We start from the raw sequence: 27862 nt of genomic DNA on the forward strand, positions 1-27862 counted from the left end.
GAGGCCACTGCTCTCCCTTGACGGCACCGCCGCTGACCTCTAGCTCGCCGCTCGCCCTCGACGCCACCGTCGCTCGCCCTCGACGCCACCGCCGCTCACCTCGACACCACCACTCGCCGACCCCCGCTCGAGGCCACCTCCGCTCTCCTCGACGGTAAGATGCTATTTGCACAATTACTTATGATTTAACGATGATGCTTAATACCTTGTGAAGTCTTGTGAGATAACTATTTATTAAATGTCACTAATTTGATTGATGAAAAACCCTTGCGGGAGCTGCGCGTGAATAGTGTGTTTGGTGGCATTGCTTTGAGCCTTGAGGTATTTAAGAAAAGAGGTCATCAACGGAAGCATAAAGTGAGTTTCTTTTCTGCGTTTTGTTTTGGTCGATCGTTGGTTCATAATTTTGCCGGACTACCTTGAGTTAATTGTGTGGCGACGTGTCCGGTTTAGTCATTCGCTGTCTTCGGAGGAAAGCACCGTTTCTCAGCTTGGCTTGTTTTCTTATTGGGCCATCAGGAACTTAATCTCAGTCAAAGTAAAATGTGGGTACTTTCTTGACTGCTTCCTAGACTCATCTCTGCGTTTTTGTCTTGAACTGCTCGTCTCTCCTTCCAGTATGTTGCTTATGGTAGGGGACTTCATACTTTGTTTGGCTGCTTTTGTCCCGTTTCTTTCTTCTATCCGTTGGCTTGTTCGACCTTGTTCTGTTTTATTTGCTTGCTTATAGCTATATATGTCTAATATTATTCGTGTATCATATAAAAAGCTATGCCGGATGATCATTCTGTTAATGAAAAAAGATGTTAGATGTAACTTGTAATTATGGTTCACCGAGTGGTTTGTCCCAGATCTCCCATGATCATTCGGAAAGTCATACGTATGCTTAGAATATTGTCTGCCTTGTGTTGCTCGTCAAAATTCTCAGCAAATGATCAAGATGAAAGTTCGTTTGATTATGCTTCAAACTGCATAATTTGTGGGCTGTGATTTCTTCGGTCTACAAGAAGTTAATTAGCTAGAGGAAGTGAGAGTCCCTTCCTTCTTTATGAATAAAAGCATCAGAACAGTTGAAATTGGAATCTCAGGCCACTTGAAATTGGCATTGCTTCGATCAATGTCTTTGATCTTTTGTAGCTGGCATGTCTAAAAAATCGAAGCTTCTAGCATGCTTCGTTCAAGTCTTAGAGCCACTAACAGGCAAAAGCACTTCTTGGAATGTTTATAAGATGAAACCATCCTATGCTTGCATTCATAAAACCTGTATCTTATCCTGGACAGATGCACTGACTCTTTTACTATGTTTCTTCATCTGGTAGAAAAATCTATTCGAATTTGCAGATAACTTTCTCATGTTGGCTATGTCAAAATATTATTTATAGTTTGGCAATTGTGCTTGCATTTTGAGTTCCAGGCTGAAGTATTTGCATTTCACTCAGTCTTTAAGATACACTTTGTCGATGGATCATCACCGTAATACTCCTTGTTTGAACATCGAACCACATGGATAAGAAAGGAGAAACTGGAAAACTTTAGTTGCGTTTTCTAATAGCTAAAGGTCAGTTCTCTTGTGCTGATCTTTCCATTGTTGTCTCAGCTTCTCCCTTTAAATCATGACCCCTTTTTTTCTATTAGTCTCTTAGTTGGCATTTGATTGATATCTGAAATTCTTTTTGCAGCAAGTCGAAGGATTAAATTTCTTCCGCTCAAGGCTAGCTTTTGGGAAATCATAAGATCGGGGTAAATGACAAATCATTAATGCCTTGATTATGTTGTCAAGCATATGATGCACATGCACCCGAATTGCAAATATCATATATTACAGGTTCAATATATGTGTGCGAACTAGGGACCAATATTTTTTCGACAAGTGTATTGGAAGATCTTGGCCAATGGTCCTTTTAGGCTTAATGAAGCGACCAATAAATTTAATGTTTGTTTTCCATGCAATCCTCCTCAATAATTAGGAGGAAATCTCTTTTCTAAATGTAAAGAGAGATGATGTTGTGAACGGATTCATTACAATTTTCATGGAATTAAGGATTATCTTAATTCTCTTCTAACATCCTCACTGTTTTGATTTCGATGGGCATCTCTTTTTTATAGTGTTGTCTCTTCATTTTGTGTCATTTTATACGTCCTTATTATTAGTACGTTTTTTATCGCTATCAAAATGTTTCAATGTAAATCTTTTTTAATTCCAAAAAAGGTTAACAAGTGTTAAAGCAGTGTCTTTTTGAATTTGTAAAGCTGGTGTAAACCCGGCGAGAGATCTTCCATGGCCATATTTGTTGGAATTGGCGAGGATGATATGCCTCTAAAAAGCCCTTGTAGTTTAATATTCAAGTTCACTTGTTTCTCTTGATGATTATCATATATTACAGGTTTATTCTCTTTTGGCAGTTTTTTAAAGGATAGTGCGACACAAATCGTTGATCCACCAACCAGTCCTGAAGAGGAGGAAGAGATCTTACCTCTTTAAGAAGCCTGAGTTCTCTCTTGATCCTTCTTTTCCACGGTTTCACCTTGCTGGTTAAGGTAGGCGATGAAATGAACAGACTGAAATTGATCTACTTTCCCATGGTTTGTGCTGTATTATGTTTTTATATAACATCGGTATGCTGTATTTCAACATAATAGACTTAACTTATGTGTAAAAGTAGTGTATTATGTTTCTATATAGCATTAGTATGCTGTATTTCAACATAATAGACTTAGCTTATGTATAAAAGTGCCGTATTATGTTTCTATACAGCATTGGTATGCTGTATTATACTGTATTAACGTTGTTATCAACTAAATTAATTATATTCTGTAATTGTTATGTAGTGCAAAGCAATGGAGGTGGAGGGACATGATGATATGACTCCGGAATTGGAATTTTCTGACCATGAAAATGAAGAAGAGGCACCCCCTAGTACGAGTGCCATGAGTAAGGTACCTGGTTCTCATCTTCCTCAGGATAAGAAATATACATCAGAATGTTGGAATCATTATAGAAGAATCAATGATAAGGATGGAAAACCAATTCAAGTGAAGTGCATACATTGTGGGACAATACTTACGTATCGTGTTGCTAACGGTACTTCTGCGATGAGGAAGCACTTGACCACATGTAGGAGGTTTCCCCGTAATGTAGATAAGAGACAGAAATTCTTTATGCCACGTAATGTAGACATGGCTAGCAAGTCAGGAGGTGATTCTAATACTAGTAGTATCTTATCAACATGGTCGTTTAATCAAGAACGTTGTAGGCGAATGCTTGCTCGGTTTATCATTAGTGATGAGCAACCTTTTTCCTTGGTTGAGCGTGTTGGATTTCGTGAGTTTGTTAGTGAGTTACAGCCTCTTTTCAAACATATATCACGTTTCACAGTGGCAAAAGATTGCATGAAGTTGTATATAGATGAAAGAACTTCTTTGAAGAATTATTTTCGACAGATTAATTCTAGGATTGCACTCACGACCGATACATGGAGCTCCATTCAAAATCTGAATTATATGTGTCTCACTGCACATTTTATTGATGAAAATTGGAAGTTGCATAAAAGAATCATCAATTTTGTAGTGATGCATAGTCACAGGGGTAGGGAGATTGGGAAAATGGTGGAGAAATGCATTCAAGAGTGGGGAATTGAAAAAAAGGTGTCAACAATCACTGTGGATAATGCTAGCTCGAATGATGTTGCAATTAACTATTTGAGGGATAAATTTTTCAAAGAAAAGTCGTTGATATTGGATGGTAGTGTTTTGCATATGAGGTGCACAGCTCATATATTGAATTTGATTGTGAGAGATGGCTTGACTACGGTACGTGACTCCATTGCACGTGTCCGGAATGTGGTTAGGTATGTAAAGAGTTCTCCTGCAAGAGCCAATGCATTTCAGTCTTGCATTAAGAGTGAAAATATCACTTATAAAGGTTCGGTAGTTCTTGACGTTGCTACTAGATGGAATTCCACTTATCTCATGTTAGATACCGCCATCAAGTTCAGAAAAGCTTTCCAAAGACTGGAAGATGACAATTTATCATTTGCAAGTGAGCTGAATCATGAAATTCCTCGATGATGATTGGGAAAATGCTATTGTTATTTCAGATTTTCTAAAAGTATTCTATGATGCCACCAATCGAATGTCGGGGAGTTCATATGTAACTTCAAATGATTATTTTGAAGGAATAGCTGTTTTGTATAGATATTTGAAAGATGCAATCAATGCTTCGGATCCTAGGCTTCATGATATGGGTGTGAAAATGAAAGAAAAATTTGATAAATATTATGGAAGCTTGGATAAAGTGAATATGATGGTCTTGATTGCGGTTGTGTTAGATCCTAGAGCTAAGTTGAATTATGTGACTTTCTTGTATGGACAAATTTATGATGATGAATTGAAAGTTAAAGAGATGCATTACAAGGTGAAGGATGCATTGGAGCGTTTGTATGAATTTTATGAGCAATCATCTCTTATTTCAAGTGATCATAATTTTGGTGGCCATAGTTTGGGTGTAAGTAGTGGTGGTTCTAATGTCGATTCGAGTGATAGTGAAGGAATAAAGAAGTATGATGGACAAGTTTGGAAGAAAATGTTTTTATACTCGAATGAACAAGGGTGTGATGACAACAAATCCGAGCTTGATCAATATCTTCAAGAGAAAAATGAAAAGAATCTTGATATTGACATTTTGATGTGGTGGAAGACCAATGGCTCAAAATATAAGATTCTTTCTTTGATGGCTCGAGATATTTTGTCCATTCCCGTAACTACCGTTGCTTCCGAGTCAACTTTTAGTGCATCGGGTCGTGTTCTTGATGGTTTTGAAGTTCTTTAACTCCGAAAGTAGTGGAAGCTTTGATTTGCACTCAAGATTGGTTGAGAGCCGTTCGTGTACCGATTGATGTTGAGGAGTGCATCGAGAATGCAGAAAAATTTGAGTTGGGTAAGTGACATTGTTTATATCTTTATATATTGTAATTCTTTTTGTATATCTATAAGTGGATATTTTTTTAATCTCTTTTTCTTCTTCTTTTTATAGATATGGATGGTCTTAATGGGAGACTATCGCCGGTAACTAGAGTTTATCACTGGGAGGATGCGGGCCAAGTGAAGGTGCTGATGGAGAAGTTAGAAATCATGATAAAGCTTGGTGAGTTCTGAAATATTGAGCAGGCATGAAAACGAAGAGCATTTAACCCGTTGAATTTGCTTGTTTACTCAAAATGGTTAATTTTATGTTGTCTTATTAACTAAATGCTGCAGGTTCTGCTGGAATTCAAGGAGTATGCTATATAAGTAGATGTCAATTTTGTTGGAAAGGCAGTCCGTGCTATTGGTCGCTGTGCAATCAAGTTGGAGAGAGCAGCAGAGTGATGCATCAGTGTTTTGCTGGAGCTGATTAAGATTAAAGTCAATTTTGTGGTTCAAGAAGCCATTATAGTTATTAAAGACATTCGGAAGATATCCTAACACGTTAGTCTCGATATACTGTAATTTTTGGAGTACGTGAACTGAAAAGCTGTTCCATTCATCTCTTAATTTAGTGGTGCTCTCATCATGCAGGCTGAGAAGATTGAAGAGAAGAGGAAGCTTGAAGAGGAAGACTTAGCTAGATTGACTAAAGAGAAGGAAAGCCATGACTTAGAATTTTCTGTCCATCAATGCAAATCTTTTAATTTATGGAACGATTTAAAAAATCCACTCAAATCTTTTTCTGCAGGTTTACGGGTTGAAGCATTAGGCTGCGCAGCAGAGAACTATCACCAAGTTCTTGTAGAAAATAGGAGGCTATTTAATGAGGTTCAAGATCTAAAAGTTGACTCTTCCCGCATGTCGGGTTGTGCGCATTCTTATGAGAGATATGGCGTATGCCACCTGTATAGTTGATTGGCTCCTCTTGTTCTTCTTCTTGTAGATGGTAGTTCATTGACTTCTCATAGGTTTTTTATGTGTGCATGTGTTGCATTATATGTCAAGGGTAGAAATTTTCAATCCTGCACAAGTTTTTTTTTTCCAATATATTAGGTGGGTATCCTATTGATGTAACCGATTCATGTTGGGAGATCTATCTTCTTATTCAGAAGACAAGTGACCAGCAAGGCAATTTTCAAGATAGGCTTCTTGGTTTTGCTGCTGTATACCGTCTCGTATCACTATCCTAATAGTCCACGACTGGGCCGGGTCAGATTTGCTGTTATCCCGGTTAAATGTAACAAAGAAGACAAGTTTTCAGTGCTTTAGGAGAGCATGTAAAGTGTATTTTATCGTTAGTTTACCACTCATGAGCCCTTTTGCCAATGGCAACTTCCCATCCCAAGGCACCATGTTTATTTTCCAAATTTCCAGGATTACTAAAGCTCTCCTTCTCCATGACACGGTGTTGTTGATATGACTCATTTCAGGCAAAAGGTGCAGTCCTTGACAACCAACCAATTCCAACTAATTCAGTTCCATCTCATGAAAAACCACGGTTTTGATATTTTGTTGAATGTGAAGATGCTGCGGTGAGTTGCATGGTTACTTTTCTCTTTTGTACATGGTAATAGCCTTTGTTTGTTATCTGGAAGTGTTTCTTCATGACTCTTTAAGCTTGATGTGTGTTGGTGCGAGTGTGGTAATGATGGCTGCAAATGTGAGTACCTTTCAGGTCTTGAAAAGTTGTGTGTCGGCACCTTTAAGAATTTCTTTTCTACCAGAACCTTGATGAAAATAGGCTTTGATTGGAGAAAAGAGTTATGATAACACCATCTGCATATAGCATGGCATCACACATGTGAACAGGCGCATATTTGACATACATCTTCATGCCTGTGCAAAGGGTGGAGCAAAATATCAAATGTTAACTTCTCAGTAAAAATTTAAGTGTAGTGAGGATATTCTTGTTTTCTTCATATTTGTGATACATATCATCATGTATGATGAGACAGTTTGCAGAAATCATGAGATTCTCTATTTACTGCATTCTCTCATTTTTTTTCCTAATATATCGATAGTTCTTCACTACAGGTCCTATTTACTAATTCTTCATATGGGGCTTTATCTGAAGTATTCATGTTCTATGGGATCAACAATTGCTGTGTTTGACAACTACTTTTATGTTAGAATGTTGCCTCGGAGGCCAACTTTCCCTTTTACTTCTAATTAGTGCTAGATATTTCTTCTCCATAGAAGTAATATATTCCAAGCATTGTTACGTAGGTTGGCTTTCTAGAGGAGCACTCTTCTGCTTACACTTCAATTAAGTGGATAAAAATTTCCCCTCTTTTGCAATTTGTTGAGGAAAACTAACCATGCGTGTTTTGTTTCAGGATGAGAAGTTTATGATTTGGTACTCAGGCCAAGAGGAAAAGCAATTGAGACTAAGCTCAGTTACTGAAGTTATTTGTGGACAGAAGACTGTATGTGCTATTAACATGCATCCGAATGCAAATTGGTTTTTTGATTCAAGTAAATATCTTTCAGTGCTCCTTCTGTTTTACTAACAGGAATTTTCACTTTGCAAGGTAAATTTTCAGAAGCAACTTCAACCAGACAGGGAGGCACAGTCATTTACTACATTGATTTAGTGCTGCATTATTCTGACCAAGTCCATGCGCTTCAGGTTGGAAAAACAGTTGCACTGTGCTAGTAATTTCTTCGTCTGTGTTGCTATTTATGGCCTTGCTTCTATTCTGTAATCTTTCACCTCTTTAATGATTATCCTCTCACCTTGCAGCTGCCATTGAGAAGGATCTATGGGCAACCTGAACTGTCAATGAAGAGTATCTAAAGGCTCGAATGCATTCTTTGGCAATTTTCCACGTTTACAAGCCACCAAGCCCGCAACACTTAGTATTCCTCATCTGGTCAGTTACCTCCCTAAAGACGGGTTCTGAGGCAACTCAAGAAGCTGCTCTAGCCTCTAGATGCACTTTTCTTGATGCGGCAAGCCTGGTCAGCGACTCAGCATGCCCAGCTGAGGTTTCAAATGAACTCGAAGCAGCTCATCCAAGAACGGCAAAGTTCTCGATCATAGTGGCAGTGATCTCCTCGTTCATGGTTGGATGCTGTCTGCTATGGACCAGAATAATAAAGTAGGAAACTATCTCATTGATAATCTGTGTGTGTCTAAGAGGATGATAATGCTGTTTGTGTATATTCTCTTCAATGAATGACAAGTTTGTTTATTATTGTTGCATTCATTTCCATTTTTTAAACTAAAAATGAAAAAAAAAGAAAAGAAAAAAAGAACCTATTGGAAACTGTTGGAACCCGGAACCGACCCGGAACTGTGACGGTGGTAGGTTCCAGGTTCTTGGTTTGACGGGTAGGTTCCCGGTTCCAAAAATGAGGAACCTGTACCGAGGGTAGGTTCCGGGTTCCAAGCGGAACTGTAAGGAACCGGGAACCGCTCACCCCTAATAAACATATTACAATTATACCAATTTAATCATAAACTTATTTTTGATCAATTGAGTTATAAAAATTTCTAATTATGTTACTTACAAAAAAAAAAACATTTCTAACTATGTCGGTTTAGTCCATCCGATCAAAATTGACCGATCGGTGCAAATGCGCCGCCGGCCAACGCCCCCAACCAATTTTTAATAATATTTTATATTTCAAATTTTTTATTAATTTTTTTCTTTTTTCTTTCTCTTTTTTTCCCTTCTCCCTTCTCCTCCCTCCTTCTCCCTTTTGGCTCCCGACTAGCCGAGAGGGGAGGCTAGTGGGTCGTTGGACTCGAGGCTACCAAGCAAGCTCGCCTCACCAAACCAAGCAACAATGAAGCCCCCTCACCGAATCTAGCGTGGGCTCGCCTCCCAAATCCGGGGGGGCACTCGCCTCGCCAATTGTGACATCCCGATTTTCCATTCTGGTTTCAATTAAATAAGTCGGGCATTTCATCTTCGTCTATAGCTTTCTTCTCCGAGCTGATCACTCACGAGATAACTAGTCTATCGGTGAAGCCGTTAAAGAATCTAAACGCAATAGACTTGAGAATTCGACCAAGAAACGACTACTCGACCGTACTAATCTGCAAGGGTCATTACGGCACAGACCGATTAGAGACCGGAGATAGAGTCGATTCTACGAACCATGTAATTCGGTATGGGTAATTCCACTAATTGCACAATTCTTGTTGATCGGCACTAGACCGATTTCTCTATCGTTTTGGTACCTTGTGTCCGTATTTGAAACCTCGAGATTTCTACGACAATCAAGAGTCGCAAATGTGTCGAAGATGCACTTTATGGCTTGAAAATAATCAACCACAGGTCAATTGCACAGAAAATTCCTAAAAGCTACCCAGTAGATTAGGACGCGCTAAAGTCGCACCAGATTAAATTTAACCGTGAAATTGAACCCGATTATAGAAATTAGAAGTTCTGTCAAGTCACAATTCATTTTAGGAATGTCGACTCATCTCCAGAAGATTTTTCTACAAACCGAGATTTTTGGCAGAAAAGCAAAGTAAGGCCGTTTTTGTTCGAGATTGTCAGAGGGCCGTTTTTAATCGAATCTTCGGGATGCAAGTTGGATCATTTGACGGGGAAATGTCATGAGAAGGCCGAGGACACATGGGTTGGTTTAATTGAGCTTTAATTGGATGGAATTGAGAGAGAATTGAATGGATTGAATGGGGGAATGTCCAAAATTCGTAGCTCTCATGGCACACCACATTTTGCACCTATTGCCAAGCTTGTAGAGGAAGCTTGGAGGAGAGAGAGTGGCTGAGGTCATGTGGTGTCATGGTGGGGGCAAAGCCAATGAGAAGATGGCAAGTGTTGAGCTCTAGAGAGCCCAAGGAGACCCCCCACTCTTCAGCAGCTTCTCCTCCCTTAATCCAAGGCTTTCTCCATTGTTGTTGAAGGAGAGAAGCTCAGTAAAAACCAGAGGAACCGAGCTCACCAGCCCCTCCATCGTCGCACGCCCGGAAGGCCATCGTCGGCCATTTTCCTCCCCTGTTTTCTCCTCGTTCCAGTTTCTGCTCCAGCCGACCTTTCGCCAAAGATTCGAGTTAAAAGTCGACTTCCCGGATGAATCAGCGAACGCTCCACCCATTTCCGTGACGAGGACATCCAGACCGTTCCGGAGCACCTCGCCGCTCGCCGGAAAGATTCTCCGGCTGTCCCGAAATCCTGAGAGAAGCTGCCGCTCGCCGGACCGTCTGGACTCGCCCTGTTCCGCCTGTTTCGGGTTTTCTTGCTGTTTCGCCCCATTCCGACCCTTCCTTTGCCCATCCCAACCTCCTATAAGATCCCCAAGAGCCCCGGGAGCCATTGGTTGCCAACCACCCGCTCGCCGGAGCTCCGATCAGCCCGTTTTCGCCGTTGAAGTTGCTGGTTTCTTCTCTGCAGTTCAGTCCAGATCAGAAGCAGAAGACAGCAAGGTTTTGGAGACTTTGTGGCCCGTTTTCAAGCCCTTCCCGGCCTCCGTTGGTGTCGCCGCTTTGGGGTTTATCGACCGCCTTGGCGTCGTGGTCGCCGTGAACTCACCGGAGCGCAAAACCGGTGAGTTTATCCTCTAATTCTTGCTTAGTGAGTTAATGACGCTTAAGGGGTGTTTAGATTAGTCTAATTAGGTTTAGGTGGTTAGATTAGATTATTTTAATATAAATTAGATTAGTTGTATGATTAACTTAATGGATGTTTAATTAGGGCTAATTATATGATTAATTTAGTGTAATCTTGTTTAAGCCCTAATTAATTATTTTTAATTAATTAATTATTTCGAATTTATAAATATTATTTTATTAAATTATATTATTAAAATATAATATTTAATTATTTAATTTTCGGAATTAAATTTAATTACTTAATAATTTCGAAAATTATGCCGAGATGGCCGGTAGTTAGAATTTCGCGCTGATCGCAGCAGTGCGGTCGGTTTGTGCTAATTGTATGCTTAAATTGAGAAATTGAGTGATTGATGATTATGGTTAATAATTCCAAAAGTGTGGAATTGAGTAATATTGATGAAGTTGTGGTATTTAACTTGAAAATACCCGGTGTTGGCTTTGCTTACTTAGTAATTGTGACATCCCGATTTTCCATTCTGGTTTCAATTTAAGTCGGGCATTTCATCTTTGCGTCTATAGCTTTCTTCTCTGAGTTGGCCACTCACGAGATAACTAGTCTATCAGGTGAAGCCGTTAAGGAATCTAAACGCAATAGACTTGAGAATTCGACCATGAATCGGCTACTCGACCGTATTAATCTGCAAGGATCATTACGACACTGTCAGAATCGAACAGAGATCAGTAATAGGTCGATTCGGCGAGATATGTGATTAGAGTGTGGGTGATTCCACCCGATCGCAATATCCTCATCGACCCGGCACTAGACCGATTCTTACGTCGTTTTGGGTACCCTGTGTGTAATCGAAACCTCGAGATTTCTACGACAATCGAGAGTCGCCAAGGTGTCGAAGATGCACTTTGTGGTTTGAGAATAATCAACTACAGGTCAATTGCACAGAAAATTCCTAAAAGCTACTCGGTAGATTAGGACGCGCTAAAGTCGCGCCAGATTGAACTTAACCGTGAAATTGAACCCGATTACAGAAATTGGAAGTCCTATCAAGTCACAATTCAATTTAGGAATGTCGACTCATCTCCGTAAGATTTTTGTACAAACCGAGATTTCGGCGGAAAAAGCAAAGTAAGGCCGTTTATGTTCGGGATTGTCGGAGGGCCATTTTTAATCGAATCCCGGGATGCGAGTTGGATCATTTGATGGGGAAATGTCATGAGAAGGCCGAGGACACATGGGTTAATTTAATTGAGCTTGATTGAATGGAATTGATTGAGAATTGATTAAATTAAGTGTACGAAAATCGAGGCGGAAAATGAAAACCCGTTGGAATGAGGTTGTGGGAGATAGTGGAAGGTGGACATCATCCATGAGGTCATGGTGGGCATGAGAGAGAGAGAGAGAGAAAAGTGGTCCCATCTTCCTTCTCTCTCCTCCCTCTCTCTATTCGGTTGTCTCTCTCCTCCCTCTCCTTGCCGTGCGACCATTTCCTCCCTCTCTCCATCTTCATCTTCTTCCTTTATTCATGGCTTTCTCCATGGTTGAGGCTTAGGAAAAGCTCAAGAGAACCAGAGGAAACCGAGCTCACCAGCCCCTCCATCGTCGCACGCCCGGAAGGCCATCGTCGGCCGTTTTCCTCCCTTGTTTTCCCCTCGTTCCAGTTTCTGCTCCAGCCGACCTTTCGCCAAAGATCCGAGTAAAAAGTTAACTTCCCGGTTGAATCAGTAAACGAGCCACCCATCTCCGCGAAGAAAACATCCAGACCGTTCCGGAGCACCTCGCCGCTCGCCGAAACGATTCTCCGGTCGTCCCGTACGGCCGCCCGAAGTCGCCGCTCGCCGGACCGTCTGGAATCGCCCGGTTCCGCCTGTTTCGCGTTTTCTTGCTGTTTTGCCCCTTTCCGACCCTTCCTTTGCCCATCCCAACCTCCTACAAGATCCCCAAGACCCCCGGGAGCCATTGGTTGCCAACCACCCGCTTGCCGGAGCTCCGATCGGCCCGTTTTCGCCGTTGAAGTTGCTGGTTTCTTCTCTGCAGTTCAGCCCAGATCAGAAGCAGAAAACCAGAAAGCTGTGAGGTCTTCGAGGCCCGTTTTAGGTGTCTTCCCGGCCTTGGTTGGTGTCGCTGCCTTGAGGTTTATCGCCCGCCTTGGCGTCGCCTTCGCCGTGGACTCGCCGGAATGTTAATCCGGTGAGTTTATCCTCTAATTCTTGCTTAGTGAGTTAATGACGCTTAAGGGTGTTTAGATTAGTCTAATTAGGTTTATGTGATTAAATTAGATTATTTTAATGTAAATTAGATTAGTTGTATGATTAGTTTAATGGATGTTTAATTAGGGCTAATTGTATGATTAAATTAGTGTAATCTTATTTAAGCCCTAATTAATTATTTTTAATTAAATAATTATTTCGAATTTTTAAATATTATTTTATTATTTTATATTATTATAATATAATATTTAATTATTTAATTTTCGGAATTAAATTTAATTATTTAATAATTTCGAAAATTATCTTAGGGATGGATGGTCGTTAGAATTTCGCGCTAATCACAGCAAGTGCGGTCGGTTTGTGTTAATTGTATGTTTAAATTGAGAAATTGAGTGATTGATGATTATGGTTAATAATTCCAAAAGTGTGGAATTGTGTGAAATTCATGAAGTTGTGGTATTTAACTTGAAAATACCCGGTGTTAGCTTTTAGCACCGTAATTGGTTTGTGTGACCCGTTTGAATCGATTGGATTGATTGATTGATTGAATTGAAATATGAATTGGTTTATATATATGTATCAGCTTGGGCGAGCAATTATGATATACACATATACATATATATGGCAGTTTCTGGTGAGCTAAGATCGTTTTATCAGCTTGTGCGAACACGATCTATATATATATCAGCTTTTGAGAGCAATGATCGTTTATCAGCTTGTGAGAGCAACGATCCATATATCGCCTTGTGCGAGCTATCATCTATGTATATATCGCACATGCGAGCTACCATCTATATCGGCCAGAGAGCATTGCATCCATTTCGGCTTGTGCGAGCCGTAATTGTATTGATGGATGAATAGATGGTATGGTTTAATAGATGATATGAATTGATAGATATGTGGATCGTATGATATCAATTGGATTGACTGAATTGATAGACCGATGGGTATGTCGGTAGTTTCAGCTTGTGCGAGCATTGTTTGAATATGAATTGTGCGACGTGCGGGAAAGGGACTGAGGCGAGGTAAGCCTCTATCCTATTTGTGTGGCTAGAGCGCCCGAGGCGTATTTTCTTCCTAATTGAGTTTTAGATGGTAGGACTCGCCGAGACGTAGTCTCATCCCGGTTGTGGGATAATATTTCAGGTCCCTAGATGACGGTCGTGGAGGACCGGAAGTCCCGAGTTCGGAAGGTGGAGGCTGAAGAATCGGTGAACGTGTCGACAAGTTGGTCATAGGACAGTTCCTAGTTGTTGAGCCTGTCTATTTTGTAGACAATCTAGTGTGTATATAAACCTATGTGTTTATAAGAAAGCTTGTTTGGTTGTGATTGATTGCCTGCTTTTCTATCCCAAGTTTAATGTTGTCAGGGGATTTGTTTCGCTTCCGCATGCGTAATAAAAATGAATGGGTCGGCGACGTGTCCTGGGAAGTCGCATTTCTATCGACCAGAGTGGGATGTTCGCGCACTCGGAGGATCGGGGCGTGACAGTAATTGGTTTGTATGACCAGTTTGTATCGATTGATTGAATGGATGTTTATGTGGGGATTCATCCCAAATCTGTTTAGTGTTGGTATTCGATTAGATTTTTAATCGTGAAAGGTTGTGATGGATCTAGAAAATCATCGAAGCTCGGCTGTGCCCTGTTGGATCGTGATATACCACCGAATTGGGAATCGGTCGTGCCCACTGGGGCCGTAAACTGCCACCTGATAGAGGTCGCGCCCGTTGGGCCGTAAATTGCCATCTGATAAAGGTCGCGCCCGTTGGACCGTAAATTGCCACCCGATAAGGGTCGCGCCTGATAAGGCCGTAACCTGCCACCTATTAAAGGTCGCGCCCATTGGGCCGTAATTTGCCACTTAAAGATAGGTCGTGTCCTTTGGACCGTGGTTTATATCGGAGGATTGATTAAGTTCGGCTCGTTGAGCCGGGAGTGAAATTGGAATTGGAACGCTTGAGATGATCAGAGGGTGGTTTTGATGACATGTAATCGACTGAGTCGATTGATCGCTGAATCGATATGAGTAATTGAATTGTTTGGATGATGTGGTTGTCAATATTTATTGATTAAGGCGCGTGCGGGGAAGGAACCGAGGCGAGGTAAGTCCTCTATCCTATTTGTGTGGCTAGAGCGCCCGAGGCGTATTTTCTTCCTAATTGAGTTTTAGAGGGTAGGACTTGCTGAGACGTAGTCTCATCCCGGTTGTGGGATAATATTTCAGGTCCTTAGATGATGGTCGTGGAGGACCGGAAGTCCTGGAGTTCGGAAGATGGAGGCTGAAGAATCGGCGAACGTGTCTGACAAGTTGGTCATAGGACAGTTCCCTCTTTGTTGAGCCTGTCTATTTTGTAGACATCCAGTGTTGTATATAAACCTATGTGTTTATAGAAAGCTTGTTTGGTTGTGATTGATTGCCTGCTTTTCTATCTCAAGTTAAATGTTGTCAGGGGATTTGTTTCGCTTCCGCATGTGCAATAAAAATGAATGGGTCGGCGACGTGTCCGGGAAGTCGCATTTGTATCGACCGAGTGGGATGTTTGCTCGCTCGGAGGATCGGGCGTGACACCAATGGTTGGGCGAGCTCTCCCGGCCACCTTAGTCTGCGATGGGCTAGCCCTCCCCTCTAGCCGATCGCCGAAGCCAAAGGAGGAGGAGGGAGGAAGGAGAAGAAAAAAAAGGAAAAAAGATAAATAATTTATAAAAATAAAATATTATTAAAAAAGGTCCCGGTGGCCACGTCAACGACCTTTTTTTAATAATATTTTAGTAAAAATAAGCTTATGACTAAATTTGCACAATTACAATAGATTTAGAACTTTTTGGTAATTTTCCTATTACAATAAGATAGTGTTGGTATGATGCGCGGGTTCCTTGAGCCACCAAAAAAAAGAAAAAAAAAAAGATAAGTCCAAACCCTAAACACATTAACTATATTTTTTTATAGATTTCTAGACAAATAATAGGAATGTACTTTTCATTAATGATCATACGCATTACTATTTATGAAAGTTTATACCACATCGATAGTTTTAAATGTTAGCCCAAATTTGATATATCGAGCTGAAGTTTGGGATTTATTCATTTGCTACTTAGGAATTCTCTTCTTGCATGAAATTTGCCGAAAATTAGAGAATCTCATGATACCAACAAAATATCATGTATTCAACTTTTTTCAACTTGATACACTACATATATAGCAAAATTTACAAAATTCCACAAAAACACTGCACCAGATTCCTACCGCACCTTTCATTCTCTTATTCTGAGCAAAGACGAACAAACAGCACTCACCAGCTGCTACATATGTAGTGTATCAAGTTGAAAAAAAGTTGAATACACTTGATATTTTGTTGGTATCATGAGATTCTCTAATTTTCGGCAAATTTCATGCAAGAAGAGAATTCATAAGTAGCAAATGAATAAATCTCGAACTTCAGCTCGATATATCAAATTTGGGCTAACATTTAAAACTATCAATGTGGTATAAACTTTCATAAATAGTAATGCGTATGATCATTAATGAAAAGTACATTCCTATTATATGTCAAGAAATCTATATATATATATATGTATAGTTAATGTGTTTAGGGTTCGGACTTATCTTATTGTAATAGGGAAGTTACCAAAAAGTTCTAAATATATTGTAATTGTGCCAATTTATAAGCTTATCACTAAATTAATGTGTTTAGGGTTCAGTCTCGATTGTTATTGTTCTTGAAAGAGACACGAGAATGAAGACATAAACCATGGTGGGAGATAGATTGAGCCACGTGCAACAAGAACTCAATTGTAAGCATCAGGGTATTTGCAAGAGATGGGCTTCAATGGCCTTCAACATTCCCATGGCCTTCTCTTTGCTGGCCTTGTTCTCTTCCCGTCCATGGCGAAGTACTTGCTCGTGCTCTTGCCCATGCACCCTCCCCGTCTGGCCCCGCCTCGGCCTTGATCTCATTTGAGATCTTCTCTAGCGCATCGCCCTCAACGATGGCATATGTGTGCGTGAGCTTTCCTTGTCCAGTTTGTCGACTGATGTTTCACCGAGTTGAACTGTCTAGCTGCGAGACACAAAAAACTGCAGTCAGCTCCCACGTTAGCCTTATCAAATAATGTCAGCAAACATCTTCTTGACATCACATGTTAATGCGACACGATCAAAATGACGGAAATTGGAAGACAGCGCAAGCACTCGTCTTTGCCGAAAACAACGTGATGGTGCCGGGACCGCCATCACCTGCAAGGGTGACAAAATCCTCAGTGGCTTGTGGAAGGAGCTTGGGGATGAGATTGTCATCAAGAACAAAGGCCTTGAACATTCTTGCAGGTGGAATTGAGTGCATCTTCGCCTAACAGTTCCAAGTCCCTCGGCAAGAGATGTGTGAAATTATGTTAAAATGCCCTCTAAATGATTCTTAATTGCCTCGTTTAGTAATCTAGATCAACATCACAGTGGTCTAAATCATATAATAAAGAAAGAGGACAAAAGGCATGGATCTCAAGCCCAAATTATACTTATTAGCATGCAAGAGATCTTTGAATGCATATACCCTTGAGGGTGGGAATTCATTAAATTATCATTTAAATATTCTAACAGAGCCCAGCGGCTCGGAGAATTAAGCTTGAGTGCATGTAGATAATTCTTGCACGATAAACGCGTGGTGGGTTGTGAATTGAGACTCATCCGCGTGCACACTGGTGCCACCATCACCATGAATACCACTTCCTCGACCAGTTGGACGGTCGAAAAAGGAAGACATGGGTCGAGCACATCCTTCATTAGCACATTTGAGTCTTCCAATAATGTCGACGTTTGTGTCATTCATAGGGAAGAGGGAAGATTTCCTGGATGCTTCCCCGTCATAATCTAGCTTCATTACTTTTACTGCTGACTCTGTTTTATGAAAGAAGAATGAGTCAATGTTTTGATCACAATGCCAAGTTGCCCACAAGTTCCAAATTTCTGCGATACTTCTAAAAGAAGCCACTTTTCAAAATCTATATTCCAAAAGTCTTGTTAGAATTATTGGACGAATCCAAATTCAATTTGTCTATCAACCATATGGTTACTGCCAACATTGTTTTTCAAGAAAAAAAAATGAATCAAAGTCAAGGTCATAATGTCAAGTTGTACCCAAACTCCAAATTTGTGTGACACTCTGACACATACCACTTTTCAAAACCTTTACTTGCAGAGTCCTAAATGTCCTGTTGGACTTATTCAAATGCAAATTCGAGATGTTAATTAGAGCTATTTAATCAATCCAAGACCATTTGTACCTACAAAATGTTTGTTTAGATTCGATCATCTAACTTACCAGGAGCCATGTAGCCATAAGATCCAGCCACTATGGTCCAATCCGACGAGTCCAAATTCAAGAGTCTCGTTGTCCTGAAGTCCGAAAGCGAGTGCTCGAAGTCCCACTCGAGCAAGATGTTGTTCAGCATTATGTCCCGATGGACGATAGGCAGGGAGCAATTGCAATGCAAGTAGGCAATTGCGTAAGCCACGCCTTGGACAATCTTCACTCTTGTACCCCAGTCCAGTTCCGTTCCTCCTTTTCATCCATACAAGACCCTTGCCAAACTGTCTCTCTCCACAGATTCATAGGCCAAGTAAATGCAACCCCTCTTGAAACAGAACCCGCGGAGCTTAATCACATTGTGGTGCCAGACCTTCGTGGACATGCGGATCTCGTTCTTGAAACTCGGTGGTCGACTGCAAGGACATCGCCGGATTCTAATGTTTTGAGCTTTTTGACAGCAGCGATGACTTGGCCGTTGGCCAGTTCAGCCTTGTAAACGTTCCCAAACCTGCCCTTTCCGATGCAGTACTTTTCGCTGAAGTCGTTGATAGCCTTGGCGATGTCATTGAATGTGAACCTTCCTTCCCTTTCCCATACGATCGACTCAGATTTCTCATACTTCATTGACTTCCTTGTTTCGCAATTGAAGCACCAGAATCACAGCAATTAAAGTCACCGGAAATAGCTCGCATCAATAAGAACTTTTTCGCTCTGGTCAGTTGATTTACTACTCATCCTACAAGGAGATAATCCTGTCGGATTTTCACACGAGCCCGGATTTGCAATAAAAGCACTTCACGGTGCTTGTTGGAAGAGGCAACCACTAGAAACCGCACCTGTCAGCTCGTTGCACGATAAGTCTATGGAGCTTAAACAAGTTATATTTCTATCTTTTTCAATGTTCATTATAATGTTCCGTAAGGTTGAAACCGCCTTGATCTAGAGCAATCCTAAGTTCCTAATACAGACGGACTAACCTTCGTCAAAAGTGATCAACTTGGTGGTCTCGGGACCTTCTTCACCCTCGAGGACTTCGAAGCTCTTGATGGCTTGCGGGAGGACCCTGGGGATGAGGTTATTGGCGTCGAGGACAATGGCCTTGAACATCTTGGCCGGAGGGATCTGGACGTGATCTCGGAATCGTAAGTGATGATACCCATGATTGGATCCGAATTGAGCTGCTGAAACTGAGAAGGGAGTGATGATCATGAAAGACTGAGTAGCGGTGATGAAGTTGGTCTCTAGGACTTGGGAGTGAAGAGAAGAGGCTGAAGCGGAGCTGACATATATAGAGAGAGAGACTAAGTGTGAAGGGTTTTGATCAGTGAATATTTTCTTGTTATTAAGGTGCTTTGTTCAATAGAAATAAATGATTTGGAATATGTAAATAATCATTAATATCATTTGAAACAATCAATTAATGAGAAATATTTTTAGTATCAACAATAACTTATGTCTAAATATTTTCGTAAATGATGAAAATATTTCTTATTCATTTATTTTTGCAAGCTATACAAGCGTTTTAGGAAAATGTTTTCCAAATCATTCATTTTTTGCAAAACAATCAAGACTTAAAGAACAAAAAAAAAAAAAAAAAAACCTTAATTACTCCTTGGTTTGTTCAGATCATGACATGGCCCTTGTTCCTAAAATAAAAATGTCTATATGATAATAGAGTATTAGTCAAAGAAGGTAGGCACCATATCCTAGAATGATACCAAACGTTATTGCATTTCCCTTTTATGTATGGACTTGATTCCATCCAAGATGGCTGAGATTTACTGATTTCTTACGGTCTTATTATCGTAGAAAATATTGATCACGATCCATCGAGATTCTGTCCTAAGTCATTTTGATTTGTTCGCAGAAGTAGCAATCTTAAAAGTCGGCAGAGGCCACGAGAAGAGTTTGATGCATATAGTAGAAAACTTGAAAAACCAAGTCACAATTTTTCAAATTGGGTGATTTTTTATTTTTATTTTTGGGTGATTTGGGTACTACATGTTTGCATAGAGCTTCCATCAATAAGAAAAGTGTCGAGTATTCTCAATGTTGTACCAACATAATAGAGCAGAAAGAGAAAGGAGGGGTAGTTTTGTAAGTACACTTTATTAGTTTGCTGAAGCCGGAGTCCTATGAATAAAAATATAAATATATACGTATATAAATGAGTAGGTTTCAAGGTTTTATACATTTAGTCAACAAAGGCCGTTCTGAAAGTCAAGATGGACGTCTAAAAATTTTGATTTTTCCTCTTTCTTGCATATGTCCAGTCCTTCTAGATAATATTATTACAAATCCTTTTCTGCAAATTATATGGTGGAGGTGTGGTGGATCAGGGGACATTGGCACTCCGGTCACGTGCTAAATAAACATTTTTTTTAATGTTTCCTATGTATAATTCTTATCTAAATTATAGACCATAGTGCGGCCCCGTTAAATGCGCATCGTGATTGATTTCCCACACCTAAGTCTTTGTTCAAATTTCAGACTTAGAAATATGAATAAAGTAACGATTGTGTGTCAAGTACAAGCATATCATTTGACGAAGAAGCTTCTGGTCAACCTTCGAGCTATGATGATGAAGTCTGAACAATTTTTCTTCACCTTGCTGAGTCATTTTAAATGGGGAAAAGTACCCAAAAAAAACTATAGACTTATTGCTTTAATATCAATTCAGTCTTAAATACTTCAATTGAACCAATTTAGTCATAAATCTTTTTATATTAGTATCAATTGAGTCCATTTGACCAATTTAGGCTAAAAACTACTGACGTGGACATCGATGGTCCTACATAGTACGACCAACATTAACATAGACATATTTTATGATTTTTAATATTTTTTTCAGAATTATTTTTCCTCTTTTCTTTTTTTTTTTTTCCCCTTACCCTTTGGCCGGCGCCAACTGTCGATGGTCATGGTCTAGGCAAGGGCCTCTATGCCCTCGAATATATATAGTCCACGTCAAAATTAAGATATATGTAGGAGTAAGCAATTCTAAGTTCCTTACAAATTTCGCCTAGAACCTAGAATCTATCATCGGGTACAAATTCTTCATTTTTTAGAACCTAAAACCTATTTGTTGGAACTTAGAATTTTGAAATCTACCCCGTCACAAGTTCCACGTTGGTTTCAGAGTCCAACATGTTCTTTTTTTTTTTTCATTTTTAATATGAACGCAATAATAATAAACAAGCTTATCATTCATCAAAGAGAATACAAAATGAATAAAATTATCAACAAAAGAAAAAGAATTCTTAGTAAGGAATTCAACTAAATAAAAATAAAGGTGAGCGGTTCCAAATTCCGTATAGGTTTCACCTAAAACTTAAAACTTACCTATTAGAACAAGTTCTTCATTTTTTGAAACCTAAATCCTACTTTGCATACCCTAGAACTTCAAACCTATCCTATCATAGGTTCCAAGATCTACCTAAGTCTCATTTATATTATTATTTAAATAATTACGATTCACTAATCATAATTTATACTTAGATATACGCAAAAATATAAACATTAATAAAGTAAAAATATTAGTTATAAAATGAAAATTCAAACTAGTACTTCTAGATTATACACTCATCATCGAATAGTATCGAACAGTATGGAATATCGAAGAATCGCACAAAGACATAAATCAAGAAAACTATTCAAACTCATTCTAGATTCTATGTTCTATGTTCCAAGTTCCTCAAACTAAGAATCTAGAACCTTCCTATTGCAAGAGATTTCTCATTTTTTGGAATTTGAAACTTATCCTGCATTTGGAAACCATACCTTGGAATTTGGAACCTACCTAGAATCATGCTTACTCCTAATATATAGCCCTTGAATATATATAGTCCACGGGCTGGTCTAGTATGGTCTGGGCAAGGGCCTGACGTGCCGGCCCAGTCCGGGCTTCATTCTCCCTAATAAAGGCCCAACCGAGAAAGGGGGAAAAGAGAAACCCAGCCCAAAGCCTACTCATCCGAACAAACCAAATTAAGCCCCGAATTCAATATTCTTTTAGTGAAAACAAAGCCCAAAATTACCAATTTAGCAATTCAAGCCCACCCAATGACCTAATTTTTCCTTTTGCTTTCTCTTCAAACGTGCCTACTCACAACCTCGTGGCTTCACAGAAGCATCCCCACCCGCTTCTCTCTTCCCCAAGGACCGAAGACGTTGCTGGTTCGAGCAACCAGGTTTAGCCAAAAAAATTCAGGCACCATTTAAACCATGCCCCGCCATTACGCGGCTGTCATTCATGGCAATAACCACCACCGTCTTTCCTCTTCCCTCCTCGCCGGCCAAGTACCGGTTGCCCAGAAACACGACTCGCACAGAAAGAACGTCGAAACAAGAACGTGCAAAGTGAAGCATAGCAACGAGGATTTACCAAGATTCGTTTGACAAGCGACGAGCACCCACGACGGACGGAGAACTAAGAATCAACAGCACGAATCTTACTTGAACATTTCGTCGAACACGTGGAAGGCATCGGCTAAAAGGGAGCTCTAGACTTGCCCGACACGGACCCAAAATCAACAAACAACGGACCAGCAAAACTTGACCCCAACATGGGGACGTCTCATGTGTGCTTAGTGTAGGCGTGAATGGAAAGCAGCAAACCGCAACCATGAAGAACACAAGTGGGCATCTAACTTTAGGCATTTTGTCGAGCATGTGGTATACACAAATTGGGAGTGAGGAACGGGGACGACCGCGCCCGGGCTCGAGCCGGGATTCAAAGAAATCGATACACTAGGCCTCAAGACATTAGTACGCACACAAATAAGGCCGGAAACTCGCATGAACCGGAAAGCAGCAGCCCAGTCCGGCGAGCCCGAAACAGGGCATGGGCACAAAAAAGGGCGGTCGGCAGAGAGTCCCTACCCAGCTCGCGGCGTCGGACGGCGGACGAGCTCGATAGATCGGGCTACGTCCGTCCGCCTCGCTCGTCTCCTAGCCGGGATCCTCGGGAAGCCGACCCCGAATCGGGAAAAGCGAAGACGGCCCGAACGGGGACCTACCATGGCCTCGAAGTGGACAAGGAGCGGCGGCGGATCATCAGTTTTGGTTCGGAAGTGGAGGCCAACAGCGGCTCTCTCAGTCGCGTTCTCTCTCTCTCAACTCACGGGTCTCTCTTTCGCGGCCCTCTCTCCTCGGATCCGAATCCCTCTCGCCTCGTACTTGACCCCCTCCGATTTCTCCCTCCTCCCCGACCTCTGGCCTTCTGAGAAAGCCGGTCGGCGGAGGCGCTTCGGCCGCCGGTCCTTCGCGCCGACCGGCCCCCCTTGGCTGAACCAGCATCACATCACCCGTCGCCTCCAGCGCCGCCTGCTCTGCTCCTTCTGCTGCGGCCGCCCCCGCTGGCGTGAGGAAGAAGCGGGAGGGAGGAAGGAGGGGCCGGGCCGGGGTGAGAAGCACAAGCAGAGTAGGCCCTGGGCCCACTCGGGGAAGAAAGGAGAAAAGGGGGCTAAGGCGAAGGCCCAGCTCCCGTGGGCCCTTTTTTTATATAAATAATATTAAATAGGGTTAAATAAGAGAGAATAAAACTAAAATAAAACTTAAAATGCAAATAATATTAATGCTTATATGATGTGAAAATCGTTTTTGTTAGGGTCAAATTGATTTCAAATTTTTTATATTATTTTAATTTTAGATGTTTAGTCAAAATTTAAGTATCAATAAATATAAATGTCAAACGCAAGAGTAAAAATAAAAAAGAAAGGGTTAATACCTAGAAAACCCCAAACTGGTACACTTGTGACAAATTTACCCCAAACTATTTTTTGACCATGAAAAACCCCAAACTGGTAAACCCGTGACAAATTTACCCCGACTAACTATAAAAAACCCTAAACGGGTACACTTATGACAAATTTACCCCAAACTAATTTATTTGACTGCAAAAACTCTAAACTGGTAAATTTGTGACAAATATACCTCTGCTAAATTGGATTAATACCACAAAAAAATCAAAAAAATTATAAACTGTGACAAACGGAGCGTAAAATCCTAAATTGGTATACCGATTAACTGTCACGTGCCATTAACTTAATAATTTGAGAATAAAATTTAACAAAAACTAACATAGGGTAAATTTGTCACAAGTGTACCAGTTTGGGGTAAATTTGTCAAATGTATACCAGTTTGGGGTTTTTGGTGATCAAAAAAATAGTTCAGGGTAAATTTGTCACAAGTGTACCAGTTTGGGGTTTTTTAAGGTATTTGCCCAAAAGAAAAGAATTAAAGAAGAGACAAGTGTGGTTGCACCTTTATCCCACCATGTGACTGAAATTGTTTACGAAAGTAAAAAATTCAACGAACATCACTTGCTCTAGTTTTAATTGAATTATTGTGAACCTTATTTCTCCACCACGCATCCTCGTTAAAGTCATCCTTTGATGAATCAAAATTTGTCTATATGTTATACGTAGTGACACGTGTAATTCAGTGTGGCTCTTTTGATGGGACAAATTTCTCACATCACCAATTACCTCTTATTAGGATAAGTTCTTTCAAGGAAGGATCCTATATTCTTTTTTTTTTTTAATAATATCGTTGTTGTTGTCGGTGACGTGTTCCTTTTCCAAATTAATTGGAATATATCATTTTAAATAGATAAGATCTCTACCTTAAATGGGAGTATGAGTTTCAAACGCCTATGATATATTATTATTGATAGTCACACAAAAATAACATGACAGTTGATGCTACGGTATGACACATAATAAATAAAGGTGAAAAGCCATATTTTAGTAAAACAAATTCAAAACCGAGTGTTGAGATTATTTATCAACATGGACATCAACTTATAGCATCTCCTTTTACTAATGAATAGGGCTTGGATTAAATAATCAACCTAGTGATAGTCTAAAATAGCTCTTTTTGCCTTGCTCCTTTAGCTTTGGACATCAACTTTATATATTTTTTAATTTACTTGTAATCTTATTTGGTAAAATCTATACATGTGCATCGAAAGTGCACGATCTAAAAGAGTTCATCAATGTCGTAGCCACAACCAAGAAGTATGTGTGATTTGTTTTTAGATCCCACATAAACTGAAAGCACGCTAACATTTGGATCAATATCAAATTACTTGTGGATTGCCGACTATGAAAGCATAAAGGAGTAACTATATAAATTAATCCTAGCTAGGATCTTCCTACATTTCTACATGGGTAGGCATTTAAATGATCAATGGGAGAGAGATTATATATAAATCATAATTCAAAGTGACGATTTACTCTATGATGACGATGATAATTATATAAAATTGAGAGGATAAATTTTTTTTTTTGGCCTGGTAGAGTCTATAAAGAACTACACAATACATCGGGATGATCATTAGATGAAAGTGCATGCTTACAACATTGAAAATCATTTTGTAGGGTATAGATCTACCAAATTGTTCAAACATTGTTTTAATGGTTTCCCTTGGATGAAAGACTCTTCCTCTAACACATGATTTACTTAATTTAATCAGTCCAAGAGAGAGATACACCACCCACGTGCCCCATAAGCAACGGGGAATTTGTCTAATATGTTATGATGTACAAGACCGTACAATTCCATTCGCTCTTTTGATAAATATAAATTATCATGCAATCGGTGAATTCAAATCTAATGTTATTAAGATATTTCACGTGTGCACGTGTGGTTTTGGGTCTAATAGATCAAACCAACATACAACGTCAACTTCAGACAAACACATTTTTGGTCGTTCACTCTTCCTTTATAAAAATCCCTTTGAAGGCCAAATGTCTGATAGTCCTTGATACTTGACACCCTAAAGTTTACTTAGCAAAGGTTCAATAAAGTCAGGTTTTGGAAGGGTCATCAGGAGTATTACAAGTCGGAACGAGTAAAACAAGGATCTCTGTAAAGTTAACCACCTTGTTGAAGTTGCATTTGATGAATGAATTAATCCCAACTGAAATTCTTTTAGAGCATATGTTAACAAGACAATCGCAAAATTGTCGTCAAATAAAGCACCCAGGCCAAAAGCGGAATTCATCACGATGATTTTTGGATTGAAGTGGTGAAAAAGCTTGGTCGAGAGTTAATTGGGAGATAGAGAAAGCTCAAACTTTAGGATAAGCAATTTTGTGGCTAATAATAGAAGCTACAAAAGGTTTTGGCCACTCACGCACGTGCCAGGTCTGCTCTCACGTGCACGCGGACCCTGGTCTGTGTCTCGGCCTCTCAAATCTCTCTCTCCTGTTCTTCAATCTCCACTTTCCGTCACCCATTAATCCCATCTTCCTCGCTGACATGAAGTCATTAACATTCGATTTGATCCCCAAAAAGAGAAATCAACACTTATCGCATGAATCAAAAGCAAATACTATGGAATCGGTGTCCCATGAGGCTGATCTTATATGATAACGTCTTTGTATCGGCTACATACATTATGTACAAATAAAGTGTAATTATACTATCATATTTTCGTTAATTCACCTCTTTGATCCAATATTATTTGTTGACGTTGCCCTTAAAAAAATCAGGACATGACATCCTCCTTAGTTGATTGATATATGACAAGGGTCGACAAAAAAGACAGCATCTAAGTTAACAATTTGGGAAGATTAATGTTTGTGATGGAGGATATTAACTTATTACGTGGCAGAATCTTTCTGACATCGTACAATTAGCTATCAAGCAAACTTTTTCGCCTTTTGTTTTTCAAGAAACAAACAATCACAAGTTTTTAAAAACCAAATGCCCATTATATTTCAATATTTAGATGATAGAAAATTATTCAATTTACCAAAAGTTTTTTTTCTGTGGATTGAAAATAATAAATTTATATTTGGAAAAAAAAACTTCTGTTTACGGTAAGAAATCATTTATCCTAATTTTTTGCTAATTCTTATAGATTAAATTAGCCTAAATTAGACTTTATTAACGCATATTAGTGGATTCACTTGCTATCAAACACCATAAAATTAATTTTTCTCCAGCATGTTTTGGCACGAAAGAACACCAGAAAATTATTTAATTTCTCTGGAATTAATTTTTTTTGAAAATACTTTTCAGTGATAAATTTTCGCTAAAAAGGCGCATCCAAGCTACATTTTTGTTAACCCTGTTCTCCCTCTCTCCTTCTCTCGCTCTCTGCCTGCTGCAGTTCTCTGCTCTCTCTGAGCTACTCTTTCTTCGCCAACTGTACAAAAGGCCAAAAAATATAATTGAGTTTCACCAGCAATTATGCACCTCTCTCTCTCTCTCTCTGCTGCAGCTCTTTTTTTCGTCAGCTGTACCAAAGGTCAAAAAATGTAGTTGAGTTTCACCGGGAATTATGCGAGAGAATATTGGCTACGTCTGCTACTCCAGGCAAATAAGAAGGCACTCAAATTACGCCACATGTCCAACGTGGCCCACGTTGTCAGGCCAATTTCCTTTGAAGTGAAGAGAAGTCCGCGTTGTCAGGCCAATTTTGAAATATGTTTGGCTCTTCCTCTTGAGGGAGAGGGAACCGCGTTCTCCCCTGTTCTCCCGGCTCCCTCTCTCTTTTGCGCCCGACTCTCTCTCCCTCCGACCCCTCGTCCGACGCCCCCGACTGACGCACCATCGCGCCCGATCGACGGACCACTGTGCAGCCTTTCTTTACTCTTCAGGTTTTGTTGCTTTGATTTCTTGACTCATGGCTTCTGTCCTATGATATGCTTCATGTGCTACCATGTTCTGTTAGATCTGGGTTTTGGCGACGGTTTTCCTGTCTTATGGGATCTGACTCTTTTAAGGATACTCGAACATCATAGTTTTGTTGCTTTCTGAGCTATGCATGCACATTCAAACATCACATGGCTTTTTGTAATTGCATTTAGCTTGATATAAGAATGTTT

At 40.0% G+C, this 27862-nt stretch overlaps 1 protein-coding gene and 4 long non-coding RNA genes across 5 annotated transcripts in view; 3 read left to right on the top strand and 2 right to left on the bottom strand.

Annotated features, from left to right (window-relative positions):
* Positions 1-27862, bottom strand: part of LOC104440104 (major allergen Pru av 1) — a 65642-nt gene that overhangs the window by 21989 nt on the left and 15791 nt on the right. The gene's annotated exons all lie outside the window — the stretch shown is intronic.
* LOC120292895 lies at positions 445-3142 on the top strand. Its single transcript, XR_005550529.1, has 4 exons — positions 445-545; positions 1680-1740; positions 2404-2538; positions 2830-3142. It is a non-coding gene; the product is annotated as an uncharacterized LOC120292895 (long non-coding RNA).
* LOC120292889 lies at positions 5074-5642 on the top strand. The gene is made up of 3 exons (XR_005550527.1): positions 5074-5143; positions 5257-5466; positions 5557-5642. It is a non-coding gene; the product is annotated as an uncharacterized LOC120292889 (long non-coding RNA).
* On the top strand, positions 6406-7768 carry LOC108954253. The gene is made up of 4 exons (XR_005550508.1): positions 6406-6497; positions 7302-7391; positions 7497-7594; positions 7709-7768. It is a non-coding gene; the product is annotated as an uncharacterized LOC108954253 (long non-coding RNA).
* LOC120292885 lies at positions 17574-23330 on the bottom strand. The gene is made up of 3 exons (XR_005550513.1): positions 22799-23330; positions 18036-18065; positions 17574-17611 (listed from the first exon to the last, which is right to left on the bottom strand). It is a non-coding gene; the product is annotated as an uncharacterized LOC120292885 (long non-coding RNA).

Source organism: Eucalyptus grandis, chromosome 1 (assembly GCF_016545825.1).
Source record: "Eucalyptus grandis isolate ANBG69807.140 chromosome 1, ASM1654582v1, whole genome shotgun sequence".
NCBI classification, from domain to species: Eukaryota; Viridiplantae; Streptophyta; class Magnoliopsida; order Myrtales; family Myrtaceae; genus Eucalyptus; species Eucalyptus grandis.